Source organism: Hyperolius riggenbachi, chromosome 2, assembly GCF_040937935.1.
Source record: "Hyperolius riggenbachi isolate aHypRig1 chromosome 2, aHypRig1.pri, whole genome shotgun sequence".
NCBI classification, from domain to species: Eukaryota; Metazoa; Chordata; class Amphibia; order Anura; family Hyperoliidae; genus Hyperolius; species Hyperolius riggenbachi.
Genome location: NC_090647.1, coordinates 556,750,569 through 556,775,247, shown reverse-complemented (window position 1 = coordinate 556,775,247; position 24,679 = coordinate 556,750,569). Strand labels below are relative to the sequence as shown.

The 24,679-nt window shown below is 45.3% G+C and overlaps 1 protein-coding gene across 10 annotated transcripts in view; it reads right to left on the bottom strand.

The window, feature by feature from the left end:
• Positions 1 to 24,679, bottom strand: part of ZBTB20 (zinc finger and BTB domain containing 20) — a 1,072,531-nt gene that overhangs the window by 389,587 nt on the left and 658,265 nt on the right. For 9 of the 10 annotated variants that reach the window (XR_011026572.1, XM_068270868.1, XM_068270867.1 and 6 more), the window contains one exon: positions 24,256 to 24,320. The gene's annotated coding sequence lies outside the window, so the exon portion shown is untranslated. The remainder of the gene's footprint in view (positions 1 to 24,255; positions 24,321 to 24,679) is intronic. The other variant, XM_068270873.1, reaches the window with a different exon arrangement.

Genomic DNA, 24,679 nt, shown 5'->3' with positions numbered 1-24,679 from the left:
TGGCCTATCACATGACTTGTCAGCAACCTCAGGGGATGCCCTATCACATGACCTGTCAGCAACCTCAGGGGATGGCCTATCACACGACCTGTCAGCAACCTCAGGGGATGGCCTATCACATGACTTGTCAGCAACCTCAGGGGATGCCCTATCACATGACCTGTCAGCAACCTCATGGGATGGTCTATCACATGACCTGTCAGCAATGGGCTGTCTTATCAGTTTGGAGTGCACTGAATGCTAAAGAAGTAGCTTTTTCCCTCCAGAACACAACATGGGTCATTTATACACACATTTACTACTCCAGAGAAGTAGGTAGGGGGCTGTTTCCCTGCTGTGAGTAACTGACTAAGTAAAGGCCATGCTTGTTTACTGCCATGAAACACTTTCCTCGGGAGACCCCTTTAGGCAGAACGTTGACTGATTCAGATGTTAGAAGGCTCGCTGTGCTGGAATCAGTAATGAAGGTTGCTTCTTTGAGAGGGAATGCAGTGCAATCGTCTGGCAGATCCCCCACAATGATGCTCGACGAGTGCAGCTGCTACATGACCTGGGAATTATAGGAAACCGTTGTCCACTCTGCTTGTGCTACATGTGAGTATTAATAACAAACAAGGGGCGGCATTAAGGTCCAGACGTCACCAGGCAGAGAAGGGGTGACAGTGTGGGCCTGGAAGGGTGGGGTGTTGCTGTATGTTTTCCACAATGACTCACACATGACTCAGGAGCTCACATATTTATGAATGAACGCTGCTGGGTCACCGTCTCCCTGAACCACACTTCCATTCAGCACAGGCAGTCTGCACAATGCAACACAACCAGCATGGGGGGGGGGGGGGGGGGCTGCCAATACAGCTAACTATGGCTCCGATGGTACAGGCACTCCGCACTATACAATGCACCCAGCACAGATGGGGGGGGGGCTGCCAATACAGCTAACTATGGCTCCGATGGCACAGGCACTCTGCACAATGCAACACAACCAGCATGGGGAAGGGGGGATGCTGCCAATACAGCTAACTATGGCTCTGATGGCACAGGCACTCCATACTATACAATGCACCCAGCACAGGGGGGGGGGGGCTGCCAATACAGCTAACTATGGCTCTGATGGTACAGGCACTCCATACTATACAATGCACCCAGCACAGGGGGGGGGGGGGGGGGCTGCCAATACAGCTAACTATGGCTCTGATGGCACAGGCACTCCGCACTATGCAATGCACCCAGCACAGGGGGGGGGAGGCTGCCAATACTGCTAACTATGGCTCTGATGGCACAGGCACTCCATACTATACAATGCACCCAGCACAGGTGGGGGGGGGGGGGCTGCCAATACAGCTAACTATGGCTCTGATGGCACAGGCACTCCGCACTATACAATGCACCCAGCACAGGGGGGGAGGGGGGGAGGGGGGGCTGCCAATACAGCTAACTATGGCTCTGATGGCACAGGCACTCCGCACTATACAATGCACCCAGCACAGGGGCGGGGGGGGGGGGCTGCCAATACAGCTAACTATGGCTCCGATGGCACAGGCACTCCATACTATACAATGCACCCAGCACAGGTGGGGGGAGGGGGGGGGCTGCCAATACAGCTAACTATGGCTCCGATGGCACAGGCACTCCATACTATACAATGCACCCAGCACGGGGGGGGGCTGCCAATACAGCTAACTATGGCTCTGATGGCACAGGCACTCCGCACTATACAATGCACCCAGCACAGGGGGGGGGGGGGGGGGGGGGAGGGTTGCTGCCAATACAGCTAACTATGGCTCTGATGGCACAGGCACTCCGCACTATACAATGCACCCAGCACAGGGGGGGGGGGGGGGGGCTGCCAATACAGCTAACTATGGCTCCGATGGCACAGGCACTCCATACTATACAATGCACCCAGCACAGGTGGGGGGAGGGGGGGGGCTGCCAATACAGCTAACTATGGCTCTGATGGCACAGGCACTCTGCACTGTACAATGCACCCAGCACAGGGGGGGGGGCTGCCAATACAGCTAACTATGGCTCCGATGGCACAGGCACTCCATACTATACAATGCACCCAGCACGGGGGGGGGCTGCCAATACAGCTAACTATGGCTCCGATGGCACAGGCACTCTGCACAATGCAACACAACCAGCATGGGGAATGGGGGGTGCTGCCAATGCAGCTAACTATGGCTCTGATGGCACAGGCACTCCATACTATACAATGCACCCAGCACGGGGGGGGGGGGGGGGCTGCCAATACAGCTAACTATGGCTCTGATGGTACAGGCACTCCGCACTATACAATGCACCCAGCACAGGGGGGGGGGGGAGGGAGGGCTGCCAATACTGCTAAGTATGGCTCTGATGGCACAGGCACTCTGCACTGTACAATGCACCCAGCACGGGGGGGGGGGGGGGGTGTCTGCCAATACAGCTAACTATGGCTCTGATGGTACAGGCACTCCGCACTATACAATGCACCCAGCACAGGGGGGGGGGGAGGGGGGGCTGCCAATACAGCTAACTATGGCTCTGATGGTACAGGCACTCCGCACTATACAATGCACCCAGCACAGGGGGGGGGGGGGAGGGCTGCCAATACTGCTAAGTATGGCTCTGATGGCACAGGCACTCTGCACTGTACAATGCACCCAGCACAGGGGGGGGGGGGGGGGGGCTGCCAATACAGCTAACTATGGCTCTGATGGCACAGGCACTCCATACTATACAATGCACCCAGCACAGGGGGGGGGAAGGGGGGGGCTGCCAATACAGCTAACTATGGCTCTGATGGTACAGGCACTCCGCACTATACAATGCACCCAGCACAGGGGGGGGGGGGCTGCCAATCCAAGTATTTGCTGTTTAAATGCACATATGGTCACAAAGAGTCGGAAAAACGAATGAGAAAGAGAGAGTGTGGGTGAGGTGCAAACACTACAGCAGCCTTTCTCAACCTTCTTACCCTGGAGGAGCCCTGCAAATAACTTTCGGATCTCAGAATCCTTGCACACATTTTTTTTGATCTCAAGGAACCCCTACATTTTATTTTGCAGGAGGCGTGGTCTTTAAAAGTAGGTGTGGCTGTTTATTTCACTACCCCCATTACACTGCCCCTCATTATACTGTCTCCTTATCCTAGAGCTTTTTATTAATGTGCTCATTATTATTCTGACCCCCAATTTAGTGCTTCTTTTTACAGCACCACCTATTATAATGTGCTGTATTATACTTCCCCCATGATAGTGGAAAAGGCCAGGGAACCCCTGCAGAGTACTCAAGGAACCCTGATTGAGAAAGCCTCCTCTAGAATGTTTGCAGTAAGTGCAGAGTGACGGGGACCGTTTCAGATGGAGGTGGGCTAGATCACAGCTCACTGGCTTGTCCATTGCTCATCAGCTGGATCAGAAATCAGCCAAAAACCTTCACTTGGTGTGGGTCAGCCTAGTGGGCAGCGGACTCTGTCCTGGTTGCACCGCTCCACCCTTCACCTCTTGTCATCTTATGTAAAAAAAAAAAAAAAAAATATATATATATATATATATATATATATATATATATATATATATATAAATATATACATATATTCTAGGCACTTGTAGCGCAAACCACAGAGGACTAAACGTCTCGTTAAATCATCCGAATGCATTGCCGATGCAAAGTGTCACCGCTGAACCTGAATGATGCCACGAGTTTGTTTGCGTTTAGTCTTGGAGTGTCACATTAAATGCATTAAAGGAAAGAATGTGAAACAAATGTCTGTGCGAGGCTCGATGACGCCGCCAGAAATGAGTCGCTTTGTACATCGGTTTGACAAGTGCATTAAAAGGAGTGTATGTCAAGGAGGGGAAGGAAATTGTGCGCTTCGGCGACGCTTCCCCCGAGGTGACACTTACTCAGGCAGAGGTGCAATTTGTCTTTCATGCCACGCTCAGCCTTGTCTGCCTCCTTTCTTGCTACCTGCCTCCAACATCCGAGACAAAGTCAAGTTCCTCTTAAACTCGCTCAGTCGCTCTGACATGTGCTCATCCGCGGCCTTTATTTGCCGTGCGAAAAACCAGCCAGAGATGGTGTACCAGACTCCACTGACTGATCCGTACGCAAATATCCTAAAATACATTCATCCAATGCCATCCCTCGCATACAGAACTTCTCGCATACAGTGACGGATTTCTGGGAAGGCCACAAAGGCAAGGGCCTTGGGCGGTGGCAGGCTGAGGGGCGGCTGGACATAGAGGGGTTGCTGCAAATGGAATAGAGAGGTTGCAAATTAGGAGCAACAGATATGAATAGGGAGTTTTTAAAAAAGAAAAAATAATAGTTAAAGAGACACTGAAGCGAAAAAAAATTATTATATAATGAATTGATTGTGTGGTATGGATAATTACTAGAACATTAGTAGCAAAGAAAATATTCACATATTTTTATTTTCAGTATTACAGGAAGTCCCCGGTTGACGAACAAGATAGGGGCTGTAGGTTCGTTCTTAATCTGAATCTGTTCTTAAGTCAGAACACTGTGCTATCTCTGTCCCCTGTACCTCCTCTGTGCCCCCCTGTGCCCCCCTCTGTGTCACCTCTGCCCCCTACAACTGCTTATATAGTTTAAAAGCCATTTTTGTTTGAATTTTTTTTAAATCGATTTTCTCAAAAACCACAAGTCCAATTTGAATTTTTTTTGACTTGTTCCCATGGAAACAAAGAATCCATGTCATTTGTATCGGCGGGTCATTTGTAAGTCGGGGACTACCTGTATAGTGTTTTTTACAACATTGCATCATTCTCTAATATTTGCAGTTTACACACTACTCAGCATTCTAAATGATTTTACAGAGCAGGCCAGTGAACGTTTGAACTGTGCTCTGGAGAGAAAATACAGTGACTGACAGTTGAGATAACAAGCTTTAGAAGACAGAGCTCTCTGCAACTTTGAAAGTCATGGAGCTCAATGGCTCTTTTGCGTAGATTACAACTGGAGTTTCTTAACTCTTCCCGTACTGGAAACAATATTAGACTTATGTCTCTGCTCCTAATGTTGTATTTCTTAGCTGTACTACGCATACAAATCATTGTATCAAAATTTATTTTTTCGCTTCAGTGTCTCTTTAAGCTCTACAATATTTTTGATCTCTTTCAGTAATTTAACAAACTATGTTTTGTGTTGCTATACAAGCCACTAATAACAACCTCTCACCACTACTGAAACTATCTTCTTTTTTATTTTTGGAATCCACTGTCGATATCTCTATCCAAATAGCCTTGTCCCTCTTCCCTCCTCTATTGTCTTGCTTTTAGCTTTATATGCAAATTGGTTTTTATTGCTTCGCTTATCTCCAAATGTTAATAGGAAGGAAGATAAGTGGTGGAACGACCTGTGTGATGTGAAAAATTAAAAGATGTCTTTGGCTCCTAAACTTATTTCATGAGTGCCTGACTGAAGGCATGCTGGAAGTGTGACCAGGGGTGTGGTGGACGGGGTGTGTGGGTTTGGTGGTGATTAAAAGTGTAATAAAGGTGTTGCTGTAAAGATGATGGGGCCTGGCTGAAGGTGCAAGAGAGATGTGGCCTTAAGTATGCTGGGGGCCTTGCTGGCGATGCATTGAAGTTGAGTCTGGAAGTGTGATGGAGTCTTGGGTGGAACTGAGATAAAGATGTTTCTGGAAGTGTAGTGGCGACCCAGCTGGAAGTGCGGTGGAGGTGTGATTGGAAGTGTGGTGATGAGCTGGCTGGGGGTGCATTGAAGATGTGGCTGGAAGCATGGTGGAGACCTGGCTGGCATTGTGATGAAGATGACTAGTAGAGTGGTGGAGGCCTGGCGGAATGAGCAAGGGACGGGTGGTGGAAGCGTGTGTTGGAAGGCTAGCTGGAGGTGCATTCAACATGTGGCTGGAAGTGTGGTGGTTTTGATGGTGTTTTGATGCAGGTGTGGATGAAAGTAGGGTGAAGGCCCAGCTGGAGTTGTGATAATAATGTGGCTGGAAGAGTGGTGGAGAGCCTGGTGTGACTGGAAGAGTGGTATGATGGTGTGACTGGAAGAGTGGTGGAGAGCCTGGCTAGAGGTGTGATGAAGGTGTAGTGGAGTTCTGGCTAGAGTTGCTAAGAAAGTGTAACTGGAAGAGTGGTATGAAAGTGTAACAGGAAGAGTGGTATGAAAGTGTAACAGGAAGAGTGGTATGAAAGTGTAACTGGAAGAGTGGTATGAAAGTGTAACAGAAAGAGTGGTATGAAAGTGTAACAGAAAGAGTGGTATGATGGTGTGACCAGAACAGTGGTGGAGAGTATGGCTGGAGGTGCGATGAAGGTGTGGTGGGGTTTTGGCTAAAGTTGCTATGAAAGTGTAACTGGAAGAGTGGTATGAAAGTGTAACAGGAAGAGTGGTATGAAAGTGTAACAGGAAGAGTGGTATGAAAGTGTAACTGGAAGAGTGGTATGAAAGTGTAACAGGAAAAGTGGTATGATGGTGTGACTGGAAGAGTGGTGGAGAGTCTGGCTGGAGGTTTGATGAAGGTATGGTGGGGTTCTGGCTAGAGTTGCTATGAAAGTGTAACTGGAAGAGTGGTATGATGGTGAGACTGGAAGAGTGGTGAAAGCCTGGCTGGAGGTATGTCTGGAAATATCACTGAAACATAAATGGAGGAGAGGTGGTCAGCATCATTTAAGATGGCTAGGAGGTAGACCTCTATAATCTATAATGGATGAAGCTAAAATTCTCACCAGTACACCTAGACCAGTAAAAACCTGCAATGCCTCTGTGAGCTTGCAGAGGGCTTTGATGCCATTAGTTCCTTTCGATGGGTTTGACAATGGCTCTGTGCATGATTTCCCCCACTTTGAGTTTCTTCTAACACACGAGGTCGGGGAGTGCTCTGCTCATCATGAACTCGTTACACAGAGATTCACGGAAAAAGCACAAAAGAATGAAAAAGCCATCTACGACTGCGTTTAACCAGCCCTCCTGGTCTCGAGATTTGAACATTACGTCCTTTTCGGAGGCGATCGCGCCGAGAAGTGGCCACTGCAGGAACACCTAAGTGTTTCTGACTGCTTATCTGAAGCTATGTGGATGTTTAATTGCCCTGTTGCAGCAACAAAAGTATGTAAACATACACAATCATCTGCTTGAGGTCATGAAATATCTCAGCTGCAAAAAGACACGATCGCGCTAATGAGCCGGGAAAAGCAGTTTTAATTATTGATAGAAATAAACATTCTTGTCAATAATTAATTTGAGTAATAAGTACTGCTATTGTTTCTTTTTGTTTTTTTTTGCTTTCTACATTTAGCTCAGTGCATTGTGGTTCATGTGAGCAGAGATTCAGACCACTACATTCTGAAGCCCAATTGGTAGACAGGCCATAGGCAGACCAATCCCTTTTGAGCCAGGGTTCCAGTGCTCTGCTCAGAGACCGGCATTGTGACCCCACCCCCCTCCCAGCCTGATGCAGATGCAGGGCAGCCTATTTGCTGCACACACAATCCCTCCCCCTCTATAGACAAAGCTGAATGTAGAACCGACAATAAGAGATCGATAATCAATCGGTATAGGCGTGAAGCTGCTTTATTACAACTAGAATGTGCTACAGAAGATTAGGAGTCCTGCCAACTTTTCCCAATTAGGCAGTCCGTTGGTCTGCTAAGAACAAAAAGTACATTAACTCTTTAGCAGCTTCAAAAGAATTATCTCATTTGAGATAAGTGCAGTGCTTTTGACCTCAGCCTGCAGAACCTATTGTGCTGTAAATTCTTAGAATGCTTTGATCTCTCTCGGCTAGCATAGGTTATAGAAACTGAGAGCAGAAGTTATCTGGTATTATCTCACACAGCCCCCTAGTGGCAGGTGACCATAAATACACATTACAGCAGTACTTATTAGAAGCAAGGAAAAGTAACAAGTAAGAAATAAAACAATGTTCTAAACTAAATTGGCTTGGAACATGTGACGTGCATGTCTCTAAATAATTTGGCTGCTAAAGGGTTAAGAAAGTTACAGTTTTGTCTTAAAGCCCCTAGGTAACATCACACGCCACATGTCTGCCCCACGCATAATGCCCACAAACAGACAATGAGGGCGGGGTCTGATTAGTAAAACTTCGCTATGTCCACCAATTGGAGCTCTGTCGTGGCGCGCTCTGCTAATTGCAAACTACTCTGACAACTCGCTGAGCCGTACGGAGCAAAGGCTGCAAAGCAAGCTGGGTATTCTGTCACTTAAAAAAGAAAAGGTGCGGCGTTGCCTGGCCGGCGTCCCAGTGTGTCAGGCGTCTCCTGATAGGAAGGAGTAGCCAGGAGGCCTAAGTGCATTCTTACAGAACGTGTTTGGAGCGGAGCACCTTTCCTGCCTCGCCCTGCTGTGTGATGTGGAAACAGAAAGGTTGGCTGCGCCAGGACTCCGGATGCTGCAGGCCACGCTCTGCGCACTGCCGATACGTGCAGATGGAGGTGTCAGTGCAAGCTTATCAGTCTTCCAGGACCACTCTGCTTACCTCTCACATGGCTTCCATTTAAAGGGACACTCCAAATCATTTGTTTTTGTTTTGTTTTTTAGATAAAGCTTTTAAATCAGTATCTTTGGCTGGAAAAGCCTGATCTGTGCTACTGCGCATGCCTGAGCCATCCACAGGGGCTTGTTGACGGTCTTCCAAGGGATTCAGCACTGGAACAACCTGGTAGAGGAAGAAAGGCAAATCCTCTGAATTTTCCAGAGGCTTCCCTTTGCTTAGTTGAGTACCCATTGGGGTCCTTTTATCCCTACAGGCTCCCTTTAAAGGGAAGGTCCAGGATAAAAAATAAAAAAAGTAAAAATCCACTTTCCTGAGGCTTCCTCCAGCCTCTGGCATCCGTCCTGTGCCCTCGCCGCAGATCAGATCGTTCCTGGTCTTCTCCGGTGGAGATGCCGACTTGGTGAGGTGCTTGCGCTTCACCATGCGGCTCACTGAGTTGCACTGATGTCATCCGGACTGTACTGCACAGGCGCAGAGCTACTGAACCTGTGCAGTACAGTCTGGATGACATTAGCACAACTACCTGAGCCACACACTGGAATGCAAGTAGGCCTCTGGTACCAACAGGGAGCAGAGCTGCGGCGAGGGCATAGGACGGCAGACAGGGGCTGGAGAAAGTGCATTTTTTTTATTTTGAATCTTCCTGGATGTGTCCTTTAAGCACATTTAACTTAAAGAGTACCTGAAGGGAACAAGTGGCAAGGGTGAGCGGACCCGACCTATTTTCACCAGAACACAAGGGGAAAGCCACTACTGTGCATGCGCGCAGCCACGCGAGTTTTTATTATTGTTTACCTTTTTGTGGGCTGCCAGTGCTGGAACTATTTTTAGTGTTGTGATGCGATGCGATGGTCGCACCATAACGCCGGTTGCAAGTCTGAAACCGGCCTTACATAATTGCCAGTGATGCATCATCGGATAGCTATCTTGCTCACATAAAGCTGAATAATTGCAAATACCTTCTATTTTAAGAAGGCAAATTTATATTTTGCATTTGTAGTATGTGGGCTTTTCGATCCCTTTCAGTATCCTCGAGGTGCTGGGTAACCATGAGGTGTCTGGGCGATCCGTAACAATGGGATCTTATGAAGACTAACCTGCATTTAAAGTGGTCTGAAAGTCAGCATTTCTATTTTGCTCTAAAAGATTCCTCACAGCTTGAAAGCTTTTTTTTTGCAGAACATCACTGAAATGGTTAAATAAAGCACTTTGTCCTGCTATTCAGCTTCAAATCCGTATCCAAACTGGAGATAACAGTATCTTAGTTTGCATTCCGTTGTTGATACAGGCGTGTAAACACAGTGTAACAAGTAAAAGGAGCTCTCTGTGAAGCTCTCTGTGCTTCAAGCACACAAACAGCTCAGAACAGCTCATTAGAAGATGTTAATATATAATAAAAAGCAGTCTGTATAAAATATAATGGCAGGTTTCGGGGGGGAAGGGGGGGGGAGATAAATTACACTTTGGAAATTTCTAATTTGTAGACAGACAATATTACTTATGCACAAAAGCAAAGATAACGATATAAGTAATAAGGCGTAGGAAAACACATTGTTATTGAATGTTATGTCGGAGTTTCAGACCACTTTAATATGCCTTCACGGTTGCGTTTGGTTTGAGTTCCGTGTTTGCGTTCCTGCCCTGATCCGCTATACATTTGAATTAATCCTCTCGTTCACTTCAACGCATTGTGAAATTAGTTTGTGTTACACTTGCGACATGTTGCTTGAATAAATGCAAGTCTACACCTAACATTCTCATTGCATTGAACATACCAGTAATCATATGTTTTATTATGTATGGATGGCTGCCTTATATTCTTTGAATTCTATTTGCTATTGCTTATAAATCGATCTTACAAAACAACCACATTTAAATCTCTCTGTCTGTGGCCAGCAAATCCAGGCTTAAAAAAAGCAAGCACATCAGAAACAGCACTGACATGATAGCCTATACAATGACCAGCATCTTATACAGGGAGCAACAGTGACAGCAAACATAAAATATACAACAGTGACCAATATATAAAATAAACACCATGTCCATATTGTCAACACTTACTCAACACATGTAATATACCCAGCACTGAGCAGCATAATGTATCCAAGACTGAAACATATAATACATGCAGCACTGACAAGTGTAATATATCTAGCACTGAGCAGCATAATGTATCCAAGACTGAAACATATAATACATGCAGCACTGACAAGTGTAATATATCTAGCACTGAGCAGCATAATGTATACAGGACTGAAACATATAATACATGCAGCACTGACAAGTGTAATATATCTAGCACTGAGCAGCATAATGTATCCAGGACTGAAACATATAATACATGCAGCACTGACAGGTGTAATATATCTAGCACTGAGCAGCATAATGTATACAGGACTGAAACATATAATACATGCAGCACTGACAAGTGTAATATATCTAGCACTGAGCAGCATAATGTATACAGGACTGAAACATATAATACACGCAGCACTGACAAATGTAATATACCCAGCACTGAGCAGCATAATGTATCCAGAACTGAAACATATAATACATGCAGCACTGACAAATGTAATATACCCAGCACTGAGCAGCATAATGTATCCAGAACTGAAACATATAATACATGCAGCACTGACAAATGTAATATACCCAGCACTGAGCAGCATAATGTATCCAAGACTGAAACATATAATACATGCAGCACTGACAAGTGTAATATATCTAGCACTGAGCAGCATAATGTATCCAAGACTGAAACATATAATACACGCAGCACTGACAAGTGTAATATATCTAGCACTGAGCAGCATAATGTATCCAAGACTGAAACATATAATACACGCAGCACTGACAAATGTAATATACCCAGCACTGAGCAGCATAATGTATCCAGAACTGAAACATATAATACATGCAGCACTGACAAGTGTAATATATCTAGCACTGAGCAGCATAATGTATCCAGGACTGAAACATATAATACATGCAGCACTGACAAGTGTAATATATCTAGCACTGAGCAGCATAATGTATCCAAGACTGAAACATATAATACACGCAGCACTGACAAGTGTAATATATCTAGCACTGAGCAGCATAATGTATCCAAGACTGAAACATATAATACACGCAGCACTGACAAATGTAATATACCCAGCACTGGGCAGCATAATGTATACAAGACTGAAACATATAATACACGCAGCACTGAGAAGTGTAATATATCTAGCACCGAGCAGCATAATGTATACAGGACTGAAACATATAATACACGCAGCACTGACAAGTGTAATATATCCAGCACTGAGCAGCATAATGTATCCAGGACTGAAACATATAATACACGCAGCACTGACAAGTGTAATATATCTAGCACTGAGCAGCATAATGTATCCAGGACTGAAACATATAATACATGCAGCACTGACAAGTGTAATATATCTAGCACTGAGCAGCATAATGTATACAGGACTGAAACACATAATACATGCAGCACTGACAAGTGTAATATATCCAGCACTGAGCAGCATAATGTATCCAGGACTGAAACATATAATACATGCAGCACTGACAAGTGTAATATATCCAGCACTGAGCAGCATAATGTATACAGGACTGACACATATAATACATGCAGCACTGACAAGTGTAATATATCTAGCACTGAGCAGCATAATGTATACAGGACTGAAACATATAATACATGCAGCACTGACAAGTGTAATATATCTAGCACTGAGCAGCATAATGTATACAAGACTGACACATATAATATATGCAGCACTGACAAGTGTAATATATCTAGCACTGAGCAGCATAATGTATCCAAGACTGAAACATATAATACATGCAGCACTGACAAGTGTAATATATATAGCACTGAACAGCATAATATGCACAGCACTGAGCAGCACAATGTAGCCAGGACTGACAAATATTATACACCCAGCACTGACAAGTGTAATATACACAGCACTAAGCAACATAATATACCCAGGACTGGCACATATACTATATGCAGCACTGACAGGTGTAATATACACAGCACTGAGCAGTATAATATACCCAAGACTGACACATATAATATATGCAGCACTGACAAGTATAATATACACAGCACTGAGCAGCAAAGTGTATCCTGCACTGACAAGCAGAGGTGGTCTAAAGAAATAATATTAATTATTGCAAATGCTAATTATATGTAGCTTTGAAGCTAATCTGCACATACAGTAAATATAATACATGATGCAGAAACACTTAACAGCATAAATCACCCACCAGTGACAAGTATAATACTTGCAGGACTGATAAGTACATTATACCCAGTTTCGGTCAAGTAAATATAATGGCCGGCAGCAATACACTCTGTGCTGAACAAACTAATACATGCTGCACGGGCCAGTGAGATATATCTTACATAGCATACCCAGTACTAACCAGTATAATATAACTAGCAATGTCCATCATAACACAGCAAGCAATGCCCAGCACAGAATCAACGATGCTCATCATAGCATGACCAGCAAATCAGAATCTACAAATCTATCAGCTGATCAACCTGCTTCTCCATGAGTTTTCCCAAGCATTGGAATCCCTAAAACTCAACAATGAATATCATAATACTGTATATACCCAGCACTGACCAGTGTGATATACACAAGAATGGGCTGCCTGCATATTATTCCAAACACTGTGCAGCTTGATACACCCGACTCTGACCAGCAACATATGAAGAATCTACAGCACAAACTAGCCCTGCTGTGTCAATATAATATGTTTCAGGATATCATTTATACTTTGTCAAAGCTACGATTGTCTATTAAAGGATTCTGAAATGCACATGTGCTCAGTGTATTTCTTCGAGGCAGATACTTTCAATAATACCCTTGTTTTGATCTATGCCAGTGCCAATGTAGTGCCTTCTGCCATTTACTGTTCTCTCACATAATTATGCTCTGAGGAAAAGCCACTATTTATGAAAACCAGTGAAAGGAAAACTGATGCAAAATTGGTGCACAAATGAAGTAGCTGCCCAGAAAAAGGGTTCTGATTGGTGGCTTTAGAAGCTTCCTAGATCAAGGGTTCTGATTGGTGACTCTCAGTAGCTGCCAAAATCAAGGGTTCTGATTGGTGTCTGTTAGCAGCTGCCCAGATCAACGGTTTTGATTGGTGGTTTCAGAAGCTGCAAAGATCAAGGGTTCTGATTGATGGCTCTCAGAAACTGCCCAAATCAAGGTTTCTGATTGGTGGCTCTCAGTAGTTGCCCAGACACAAGTGTTTGGATTTGTGGCTCTCAGAAGCTGCCCAGATCAAGGGTTTGCATAGATGGCTCTCAAATGCAGCCCGAATCAAGGGTTCTGATTGGCAACTCTCAGCAGCTGCCTAGATCAAGGGTTCTGATTGGTGAGTCTCAGTAGCTGCCCAGATAAAGGGTTTCGATAGATGGCTCCACTTTTGCAATTTTACTCCATTTCACCTTGCACCATTTTGATAATTCTGCTCAATCCTCTTCCAAATACAACCAATTTAAGGTGGCCATTAATGGTACAATATTTTCCTCACCTGCTATCATTCCATCAAATTTGTTGGATCGTAAGTAACCAGAAGGCAATTATTGATTGTTCTCAGAAATGGGTCAATTAAGGCACTTTCTCTCTTAGATCCAATCTTAAAATCCAAGAATTCCAATCAACAAAATTCTCTATTCCAATTGACCAAAGAATTGTTTCACAGCGATTTTCTACTCATACTGTGTGGTTTTCTTCGTTAGTAAAAATTAGATTGTTTGATCACATCTCAGGAAAATATTGTACTGTTAGTGGCCACCTTTGGCTATAAATTGCACATATATTCAGATATCTAGGAAGGTTACATCATGGTTTCTGTATAAATAATACCTTATCTACACCTTATACTATGGAATGATGAAATCTGATCAAACTGATCCAGTGCTTCTCAAACAAACCTCAAGGGCAAGCTATATGAAAAAAAAAAAAGGTTGAACATCTCTATCAGCAGATGGCCATTTTTCTTTTGAACTAAAATGCTGATGTGCATAAGACATTTGTTTTATTATTTTTAATACATTGGGGGTCATCCGCATTGAAACATGTTAGATTCCAATGTCAGCAAAAACTCATGGAAGACACTATTTTTTTTTCTTCTTCTTCAAATTAAACATAAGGACAGAGGCCACTACTGGCCACTCCTCAGTGCATATGCTGAGGCCAATATATAGACCAAGCCCTTTAACCAAAGGACAGGCTCTAATTGGCCATAGTTACTGCCCAATCAAAGCCTTTGTTTACATTCAGAGTGGTAAATAAGATATTTGTTTATAAAACAAAACAAAACTCTGAAGAACCCTCAAAGAGTTACCCAGATACCTAAAAAGATCCCTCAAAGAGTTACCCAGATACCTAAAAAGATAACAGAATGGCTGAGCTCCGCCTAGATGAAACGGCTTATCCTAAACATAACCCTATGATTTCTACAGCTGTTAAACAAGCAATCTGTTTTTCTAGTTATCTTGTGACTCGATCAATAACCATGAGTTTGACAACTGAGGGATAGTCATGACAAAATTCAACTTTTGAAACTGAAGTTTACTGGGACTAAATCACAAACTGGAACCAACATTCTGGAGACACACTGGACCCTTCTATGACCCTTTAATGAAGGCTGACAACTATCTGGTTCTCATTCACCCCTTGTTTTCTGCCCATGTTTATCTGACTTCCCTTGGGTGATCCAGGTTCGTTCAACATCCAGAATTATGCTGTAAGGTTAATTGGCATATGGCTAAATTGGGCCGAGAGTGTGCGTGTTCACTGAGGGATCCCAGGTAGTCCATAAAAGGCTTCTAGGTATAAATATGCACTGAGACAACGGAAGCCCACTATAGTATAATATGTTATGACTGCAAGGGTTTTAGGCAGCAAATAGTAAAGGAACTTCACAAACCAGGACTGCACACCAAGCAATCACTATAAGCGCATGTGGAGAACACCCGTCTCTCTCAGGTCTGTGGGAAAGACCTCTGCATGTATTCAGGCGGTCACACATTAAATAAGTTATGCTGTTATAAAATGTTAAACCACCAATAGATGTAATTACATACTGAGTGATGGGAGGACCAGCCCCAAAATGATTAAAAAAAGTTAAAAGCTGTTTCAGAGACGTCAAACTCCAGTCCACCAGGGCCGAGGTCCTCACACATTTTTGGCACAGCTCAAATTACCGTATTTTTCGGCATATAAGATGTTTGGGACTATAAGACACACCTAGGTTTAGAAGGCAAAAACCAGGGGAAAAAATGTATTTAATTTGGTGCGTCCATGGAAATCTTGTAGATATTATCTCCAATTATTGTGTCCCCCTTGCACCTCATGTCCCCTCCTGTCCTCCTGCGTGTCCCCTTCTGTCCTCCATGTGTCCTCCTGCGTGTCCCTTTCTGTCCCTGTGTGTCCTTCTCTGCTTCCCTGCCCTCCTCTGCCCCCTTGTATTAGTATATGCAGCGGTACCATGGCTCAACTCATCCACAGCTCCAGTAGCAATCAGAGACCTGTCCTCTCCCTCACAGCTCACCTAATACTGGCTTCAGCTAATCGCGTCATCAGCAGATGCCGGCACTAGGGGAACAGTGAAGGAGAGTTGTCGGAGCGCTGCTGGAACTGTGGATTTGGTGAGCTGCACTGCCGTTTTGCTAGTTCTATACGGGGCAGAGGAGGACACACAGGGGAGCAGAGGACAAACAGGGGGACAATACAGGGAGCTCCCGACATAGCATCGGTTCGTATCGGCGGGCGTTCATAAGTCAGGGACTCCCTGTATTTGGCATTCAAGACACAGGGCCTTTTTCTTCCCCATTTTTGGGGAAGGAAAAGTACGTCTTATATGCCGAAAAATACGATAATTGATGGGACTGAATCAGGAAAGCCGTGGTTCATAAAGTAGAACACATTTCTCCGTCCATCCTGAACACTGGCCTGGATATGGCCCTGGAGGACAGGAGTTTGACATCTGCGGTTTAAGGGAAGGCGGAAGTGTGTTTGAACATTGAACTCCAAGTTCCTCTGCAAAGGGAGAGAGTTGTGAATGACTGATTATTAGTGTTGTGGAAATGAACAGAGGCGCCAAAAGGATAAAAGTAGCTAATTTTTTTTTAAACGGGGGAGGCAGTGGTGGACTTACCTCCTCCAAGCAGACACAAAAACAGGTTGATATTATATCAACAAGCAAATTTATTCATATATAGACTCCAAAGGGTCATCGCAACACGTTTCGCAAGTGTGGCCCCGCTTCATCAGGCAATAGGGGATGGAGCATACAGCAACAAGTGTCTATGTCTAAGCCTAGCGCCTCTGTGCTGAGACATAGACACTTGTTGCTGTATGCTCCATCCCCTATTGCCTGATGAAGCGGGGCCACACCTGCGAAACGCGTTGTGATGACCCTTTAGAGTGTATATATTAATAAATGTGCTTGTTGATATAATATCAACCTGTTTTTGTGTCTGCTTGGAGGAGGAAAGTCCACCACTGCCTCCTCCGTTTTTTTTAAGTTTTAGCTACTTTTATCCTTTTGGCGCCTTTGTTCATTTCCACATTTGGTTTGAGTCCACCCATGGTGGAAGGGTGTTAACCCCTTGTTTCCAGATCTACAGAGAGCGACTTCTTATTCCTGAGCGGGGTCTGGTCTAACCTCCCCACCTGCATCTACAGTGGTTGCCTTAGTGGTAACCCATGTTTGTGAGTATAACTTTACACTTATTGCCTCTCATCACCCACATCAGTCCAGTACAGACTGCACTATATTGGGCTCTCTGTGTTCTCTCTCGTTGATTATTAATGTTGTGTAATATCTCGGGGTTATAAATCAAGGAGAAGAAAAAGAATGATTTATTGTACAAAGCTGATGAAGAAAGCTCTGAGCTGCACCCTGGCCTGGAGACACAGCTAAATGCTTTCTATGGTTTTAGGAAGATCCCACGCTGGCCTTATGTAAAAGTCTGTCCATCTTCAAAACAGGATTGTGTGCACACAGCCTGTACCGACTACAACTTATCTTCTATTTATCTAAAACTCCATAATGACAATCATTATAACTCCAGATAAAGTACCATCACACAAACAGCATGTGCTTCTGTACCCAGGAGGAGGTTTGTGCTTTATTTAGACCATTTTCAAGGCCATAACTGCCCAGTGAAATGTCCAGGGGGAAAAATACGGAAAATTATGATTTATCTTTTTTTTGTAACAAAAAGCTTTATTGAAGCCAAAGAGGGAAAAAGACATTCAGAGGGCTCTCCTTCCCATCAACAGCAAAATATTTTCCCAAAACGGTACGACAGATATACGGACATCCGATACCTCAAAGAATTTTATTGGGTAGGATAAGGCATTACAAAGTACACGACACAGGAACCTGAGGTGTGAGACTCATGGAAGCTGCCATATTTATTTCCATTTATGCAATACCAGTTGCCTTGCAGCCCTGCTGATCTTTCTGGTCAGTAGGGTGTGAATCACACACCTGAATCAAGCATGTAGGTAATCTTTTTACTTTCAAAAGAATGCTTTATTGAAAAGAATAAAAAAATAGACATGTAATGACAACAATGATGGCATAAGACAAAGACATATCAAAATGTTTAAGGCAGAACATATTGCTGTCAAAGAAAGTCACCTTGTGTCACCTTGTGTAACAAGGGAGCTAAGATATATGAGTATTATAACTTATCACACACCAAGAGATAAAAACACAAAAAACACAAAACAACTCTCACAGAATATTTCACTAAATAGTAAAAATACAAAAGGCAAGAATTATGCAGCTAATCTTGACAGATTTGTCATAGACAACTGATCTGCATGCTTGTTCAGGGTCTGTGGCTTATAGTGTTAGGGCCCGTTTCCACTATCGTGGAATCCGCAGCGATTCCGCATAGTTTCCCCGCACATGAATCGCACGGGGAAACTCTGTCATAGGGGAGACTGGCGCCGCCGGCGAATCGGTAGAGATTCAGCCGGTACTGGCCGCAGAATTCGCTGCGCAGGCTGCAAATCCCATAGCCGTGCATGGCACGGCTCATGGGATTCGCCTGCGATCCCGCCCACCCACTCAGTGACGGCGCGCGTCTCACAACGCACGCCGCACTAGTGGAAACGAGCCCTTATAGGCAGAGGATCAGCAGCACAGCCAGGGAATGTGCATTATTTTTAACAAGAAATAAACATGTCAGCCTCCATATCCCTCTCACCTCGGGTTCCCTTTAAAGGGAAGGTTCAGGGAGGGATAAAAAAATAAAATAAAAATCCATATCCACTTACCTGGGGCTTCCTCCAGCCCGTGGAAGGCAGGAGGTGCCCTTGCCGCCGCTCCGCAGGCTCCCGGTGGTCTCCGGTGGCCGACCCGACCTGGCCAAGCCGGCTGCCAGGTCGGGCTCTTCTGCGCTCCAACGACGGGCTCTTCTGCGTTCCACGTGGGCGCGCTGACATCATTGGACGTCCTCCGGGCTTTACTGCGCAGGCGCAGAACTACTGTGCCTGCGCAGTAAAGCCTGGAGGACGTCCGATGATGTCAGAGCACCCCCATGAGGCGCGGATTGGAGTGCAGAAGAGCCGACCTGGCAGCCGGCATGGCCAGGTCGGGTCGGCCACCGGGAGAATGTGGAGCGGCGGCAAGGGCACCTCCTGCCTTCCACGGGCTGGAGGAAGCCCCAGGTAAGTTGATATGGATTTTTATTTTTTTTTTATCCCCCCCTGAACCTTCCCTTTAAGTGATGTGCAAATAACATAATAAAAACTGTTTAGTATCTATTGACTTTGAATCTATAATATTTAGGGCTGGATTCACAAAAGAGACTTAAAAAGTTTGCGCGTACAAAGTTTAAGAGCTGCATGGTGCGTGCGAAACATCGCACCGGGTGCGACTGTAACGTCGCACCTGGTGCCCCTGAACCATTGCACCCGGTGCGACGTTTCGCACGCACCGGGCAGCGCTACACTTGGCGCACAATCAATAAAAGCTTTGGCCGTGCTAACTGCTTAGCACCCTAGTTAGAATGCCCAAAGCTTTTAGGAGTGCTAACTGAGTTAGCACCCTTTTGTAAATCGAGCCCTTAATCTCTAAATGAGAAAAAGACAGGACCTGTATTCCAAGTCAAATCATGGTGGTCCTTAAGACGACTTTCTTATACTAATATTAAGGCTTGGGCACGAGGGCCACACACCAGTGGGCTATGCACTGAAACTGTAGTCAACAGACTCACCACACAGGATTGCTTTGCATGTGTCTCAGGACGGGGTGCCAGAATGTGGGGTGCTGCAGGCACTGCAGACGTTTGGTGCCACTACATGTGCCTACACAAGCATCATCTATAGGTGGAAATAGCAGTAAACAGCCTTAGGCATCCCGCGGGGAGGTGAAGATGACTCATCAGTTAAAGATTGGTTAAGGTTAGGCATTGTCAGGGGGATGGTTAAGGTTAGGCAACGTTGGGGGTGGAAGGGTTAAGGTTACTCGTCAGAGGGGGGTTGGGTAAGGTTAGGCATCGTTGGGGGGGCGGAAGGGTTACAGTTACTCGTCAGAGGGGGGTTGGTTAAGGTTAGGCATCATTGGGGGGTTGATTAAGGTTTGGCAATCGGCAGGGGCGTGGCTAGGGTAGAGTTAGATTCAGCTGTAGTAAAATATCGATACCATTTACTGATATTACTGTAAATGTTACCAATATGCGACTATAGGCTATTTCTCGGCACCCAAACCTTATTTAACCCTCCTGGCGGTTTGCCAAAATCCGTCAGGGGGCAGCAAATACGTTTTTTTTTTAAATTTTTTTTTCTTCATGTAGCGAGACGAGGTCTCGCTACATGATAGCCGCTGCTCAGCGGCATCCCCCCAGCCCTTCCGATCGCCGCCGGCGATCGGAGATCAAGAGATCCCATTCAAAGAACGGGATCTCCTGGAGGGCTTCCCCCGTCGCCATGGCGATGGGGCGGGATGACGTCACCGACCTCATCGACGTCGTGACGTCAAAGGGGACTCCGATCAACCCCACAGCGCTGCCTGGCACTGATTGGCCAGGCAGCGCACGGGGTCGGGGGGGGGGGGGGGCGGCTGCGGCGACGCGTATAGCGGCGGATCAGCGGGTAGCGGCGGCGATCGGGCACTGCACGCAGCTAGCAAAGTGCTAGCTGCGTGCAGCAAAAAAAAAAAATATGCAAATCGGCCCAGCGGGGCCTGAGCGGTGCCTCCCGGCGGCATAGCCCGTGCTCAGCACGGGCTTACCGCCAGGGGGGTTAATATACAGCTCAAGACTCAAGGCTACAAGGCTGTAGTGACTCATTTTTGAATCGTAGTTTCCTTCACCCTTCAACAGGCCACTAATCAACACTACAAATCATAGTAAAAACAACGATGTGGTCAGCTAAGCGTCACTCAAGAATTCAGGATGAACTGAGCATTGCCCAGCAACATCTGCTCATGTCCTCCTTCTGTGACAGATTGTCTGAGTAGGAGATGCAGAGAGAGGGAGTGAGAACTCCACTGTCTCATCTCAGCTCTCCTCTTCCTCCTCTTGATCTCCTCCACTCCTTTAGGATGAGGAAGAGGGCAACCATGATCTCCCGCGACTCCTCCCACCCAGGCAGCTACTACTTCAGGCTCCTCCCATTGGGCCGCCGCTACAGGACTTTACCATCCAAAACTACTAGGCGGAAGAACACCTTCTTCCCGCAGGCTGTTCGGCTACTGAACTCTAACCTTCCCCGGCCCGGCCTGCACCTCTAACTGCCGGGTCGGTCAGCCGGTTCCTGCCGCTGCCTGCCCTGGTTCTTTATCCGTAAAGAGACCGTGGACGTACTGCACCTTATTATTACCTGACTGCACTGCACAGCTGTGATATGGCCAATACGTACCTGACAACTGCATTTCTATTTTTGTATGCGTTGTGCGTCTGTCTATACTCTGTCTGTCTTTACTCTGCCTATGCCATGTGTACCACAAATAATTCCGATTACAGCTCTTGCTGTACAGGGCGAAATAAAACTGATTCTGATTCTGAGCCAAATCAGCTTTGGTGTGGAAATGGTGATAATGTAAGGGAACACTGGCAATAAGTAGCTACTTCGCCCACATTCCATCTCTTAAGGTGCCCATACACTCGTCAGATTGGCAGCAGATAGATAAGAAATGCATCTGATGATCTATCTGATGCGTTTTTAGAACATTTTTTACCAGGATAGAATTCCAATAGATTTCAGTTTGAAATCTATTGAAATTCGATCTGATGGCATTTTTTTGCCATCAGATTTCCATTAAGGCCAATGCAAACTGATAAGCAATCTCATCAGATCGACCTAAATTTTCCACCCTGCAAGTTCGATAGAAATCCATCGAAATCGATCGAAATCGGCCGTCGATCGGTCGATTGGCCAACCGATTTGCAATCGATTGATCGATCGATCGATCGGTCGGCCAGAAAATCGGCTGAGTGTATGGGCTGCTTTATGCACTTTAGGAGATTAAAGTTACACTGTCTTCAAGGCGGTGCACAGCAACTTGGAGTTAGCTAAACTCCTCCCAGCATATTCTGTTGCTCCACCCCCACCTTCCACTTCTCTAACTACTGGACAGTGGAAATTAAAGAGGGAGGGGACTACTTGATATGAAATTTAGCTAGTTGAAGAATGAGAACGTTATATTTCAGGGTAGAGAATGCCTTATTCCCCTGCCTCCCCCTCCCCTCCCCCCCCCCCAAAAAGCCCAAAACGTGTGCCCAGTCAATATGTCCGGCATGCATTCAAAAGTGCCAGAAATTAACCACTTTATCCACCTCTGCAGTATATCTACGTCCTCTGTGACTTCATCTAAGCCACAAGTCAGTAGATATAAGTCTTGCAGCAGAAGCAGTGCTGTGCAGGATTGGGCTTGCTCCTGTGCACATTTCTGGCACTATCTGATGCAGCACTAATTGGTGAATGGGAACATATGTTTCCTGAGCTAATCAGATTGGTTTTTACCATTAAAAATACTTTTCTTTTCTCAGTTTATAGTGAAAAATACACACTGTAGCATTATTTCAGAATCAAATATCTTCACCATAAATTGTGACCGGAACATAATCTCTGTTTTGTGATAAGCGGTAAGAATAGCCAAACAAAATTTGTGTATTTTTATCTGCAGTAGCACTTTTTATTTTTAAGCTGGAATTAGTAAAACTGAGAAATAATGTGTTTTTTCTATTTCATTCCTTGTTTTTCCATTAAAATTCATAGAAAACAAAATTGTTCGAGGGAAAAATGGCCTACAATGAAAGCCTAGTTTGTCTTGAAAAAAACAATATATATTTCATTTTTGTGTCATAAGTCGGTATAAAGTTATTGCTGATTAAATAAGGACATAGCTAAACTGTCAAAACTGCTCTGGTCCATAAGTGGAAAACAAGGTCTGGATGTGAAGTGGTTAACCACCATGAGTGAAAAAAAGAACTTTCATCAATAGCAAAATTCTAAACAACTTCAATCTTGGTGGTCATTCAATCTGAATTATCTGTCAATAACCTGAAACTGAAGATCACAAAAACTCTTGTGAAGTGCGTCATTTAATCTTTGGAAAGTACGACAGAGAGAGTCTGTGTGCCAGTGTACTCTGCCCCTAATATGAACACTTGCAGCGTACCCAAAGCATTCCATTGGCTCTCTGCACAGAGCAGACCATGTTCATTGGATGAATCTGGTCCTTAGGGCAGCTGCCACGCAGAGCAGGGACAAGGTCCTCCAGCACCCAAGGCTGAGACAGCAAAGTGTGCCCCTCCATCCCTCCCACCCCAGCCGTCACACACGGATTGCTATTAGACTAAGAGGGCCACCGGGCCCACAACCTCCACAACACCTTAATATCTTGTTATCTGGTTTGCAGTCACTGCTATGTATCCCCTTTTCTTATTTCTTTCTGCTTCATACACAATTAGGAATGACAGCTGAATGAATTTTGTGCCCCCTCCTACACTGCGCCCTGAGGCTGGAGCCTCTCCAGCCTATGCCTCGGCCCGGCCCTGCTGCCACGCATGCCCCAACTTTTAATATTACAGAGCTGTGCATAGGGTTCAAGCAGCTAAAGGCTGTGTGCACAATCCAATCCTCACTTGAAAATAGAATAAAAAATCTTTAAAAGGAACTTTACAGAAAGATAGTAGCAGTGAGAAACAATCATTAAACATATACATATGTTTGCAGAGGGAAATAGTGCTTGCTTGCCAGTTGGAAAAAGCCGTTATTTCCCACAATGCAACAAGGTTCACATAGAGGAAACTGTCAGAGCCATGGTCCTGACATCACAGTGTGGGAGGGGTTTCACCACCATATCTGCCATACAGACCTCCCTGATGATCCATTTGAGAAAATGTAAAGATTTCTCATGGTAAAGGGGGGTATCAGCTACTGATTGGGATGAAGTGCAATCCTGGTCTTCAATGCATCTTTAATAAAGGGGTCTCCTGTAGCCCAGAAATGTTGGTTCCTGTTGGTGATTATAAGTTGTATATACAAATCTCCTCATACGTTTTAACTGCTGAGGCGGAGAAAACGCCTTCAGCAACTATGATTAGAAGATGAATGAGTACCATTTTTCCATCCAGCAGGGCGGCGCTGTAGTGACACAATGCACTGGGCACCACAGCTATTAGAGCCGATCACCGAACAAGATCCATACCATACAAATGTCACACAGACCGGTCGCCATACGGCTGTACTCACCCAGCGAGAAGACTTTCTATCCCCCCGGTATAGCACCCTCTAGTGTCCAGAGGCCAGAGCAGCTTCTAGAATACAAACACAAGTGGGGGGGAAATGATTACACAATGATTGTGCTGACACTCACATACACAGCATCATAATCTGACACACACATTACCTGGCATATGTCGCACTGTAAATAATGTTAATAATTGATTGCACAAGCTCGACGGCAGAGAGAATAACAAAGTGACGGCGTGACAGGGTGACGCGAGTGATGAATATATCAATTACACGGATATATCTACCAGGCTGCAGAGCCTGTATATTTAAACTATAATTCCAGCGCAGAGCGCGGTAACCGTTAGCAGAGGAGGTGCTGGAGGCCCAGACACAGAAAAGCCCGTTACCGGCATACAGACACGGGGTTATCGCCATGTGTACA